Raw genomic sequence first — 1580 nt, 5'->3', positions numbered from 1 at the left:
CTAATGTCAAGAATATTTTTGTTTTTTCTAGATTCACATTTAAGGACTTACATTTAAGTCTTTAACCCATTTTGAGTTAGAATTTGTATAACAATCCAATTACATTATTTTTCATGTAGCTATCTAGGTTTTTCAATATTATGTATTGAAGAGAGTCTTCTACATTGTGTACTTGCCTTGTCAAAGATTGATTTTATATGCATGAGTGTATTTTATATGCGTCATTATGTATGTATGATTGACTTTATATGTATGAGCTCTCTACTCTGTAGGTTTGGTCCATATGTCTGCTTTTATGCCAGGATCATACTGTTTTAATTATTATAACTTTGTAATACAGTTTGAAATCAGGAAATGTGATGCTTCAAGCTTTGTTCATCTTTCTCAAGATTTCTTTGGCTGTTCAGGGTCTTGCATGGTTTCCTATGAATTTTTGAATTGTTCTTTCTTTTTTTTGTTGTTCTTTTACTGTGAAAAATGCTATTGAAGTTTTGATAGGGATGATATTGAATCTGGAAATTCCTTTGGATAATGGACATTTTAACACTATTTTTCAATTCATAAGAGATATCTTTCATTTATTTGTCTTTCATTTTTCATTGAAATAGTTTCCTAGTACCAACACAGTCGAATTAAAGAAAAATTAGAATGTGTTATTTATATAGGCCAGAAACTCCATATGACCACAACTCTCAAGGAAAAGATACTAAAAGAAATTTTTCTGGCTCTGCTCTGCCCCTGTCTCAGGCATTAGAGCCTCATGGGCCCTGCAGATGAATAGAGAGGCCCCACCCTGCCCCACTTCAGACATAGGAGTCTTATGCACCTTGAAGGAAAGGAGAGATGCCCCACCCCCCACATGTGTCCATGGCACAGGGTAGCAGAGATGACAACCAAAAGACTGACCTGATTATGAGACCATCACCCAGGAGTAGAGTTTTGTTCCAGGACTGAAGTGTAACACTACCACAGAGATTGGGTGAGAGAGAGACTTGGAAGACAGTCTTGGAGAAGGTGAGAACTAAACAGGGATCTCTTGGGGTCTTCTGGGAGGCTGGGGCTTGGGACAGGAATATCATGGGGACTTTATCCTGTGGTCGGAGGCCCAGTTTGGTGAGTATGATCTTCAGAGGGTCTGGGGCTGAAGGAGATGGCATTTAATCCAGTGGTATCCTTGAGCTCTTTTACCAGTGCCAATGTCTAGCAGAAATTATAGTGTTCTGAATTACTATAGGTCACTATCTGGGTGGTCTAAGTGGCTTCACTAAAATTAGACCTTTTTGCTTTGGTCAAGGGCAGTTCATAAGTGTTTCTTAGGGTTTGTCCATATCTAGTTGATATTTGACATCATTTTTGTTGCAGACTTTACTACTATAGCCAATGTGACATAGCTATTGTTATCAATTGGCTTTCTCTATAGTCCAGTATCTGCCTTGCCTTAGCATCATAAAAAATAATGTAGCAAACTCCCCCCAAAACCAGGCACTGTGTCAAGGCACAAACCTCAGTACAAAAAACAAAAAATTAAAAACATGAAAAGACAAGGTGACAAATGGCCTCCCCAAACTCCCTGCTTCTCA

The sequence above is a fragment of the Heterocephalus glaber genome, unplaced genomic scaffold, assembly GCF_053883595.1.
Source record: "Heterocephalus glaber isolate CG9 unplaced genomic scaffold, H.glaber_assembly_v1.0 deba00001761, whole genome shotgun sequence".
Taxonomy (NCBI): domain Eukaryota; kingdom Metazoa; phylum Chordata; class Mammalia; order Rodentia; family Bathyergidae; genus Heterocephalus; species Heterocephalus glaber.
This window is presented reverse-complemented; position numbering follows the sequence as displayed.